Genomic DNA, 345 nt, shown 5'->3' with positions numbered 1-345 from the left:
AGGGGTATGCTCGCTCCGGGGCTCGTTTGACCTTCAAAATGGGTCAGACGGGCTGTGAGGGACAACCGGATGCATAGACAAGGTCTTGATGGACGTCCACAAAAATATTTTACATTTTTGACGTCGGAATCCGGATCACCCAAAAAATGGTTTGCTATAGCACACGAAAATCGTCGAAATGAGGGGTATGCTCGCTCCGCGGCTCGTTTGACCTTCAAAATGGGTCGGACGGGCCGTGAGGGACAACCAGATGCATATAAAAGGTCTTGACGGACGTCCAAAAAAAAATTTGGCATTTTTGACATCGGAATCCGGATTACCCAAAAAATGGTTTGCTATAGCACA

Source organism: Solanum pennellii, chromosome 4 (genome assembly GCF_001406875.1).
Source record: "Solanum pennellii chromosome 4, SPENNV200".
Taxonomy (NCBI): Eukaryota; Viridiplantae; Streptophyta; class Magnoliopsida; order Solanales; family Solanaceae; genus Solanum; species Solanum pennellii.
This window is presented reverse-complemented; position numbering follows the sequence as displayed.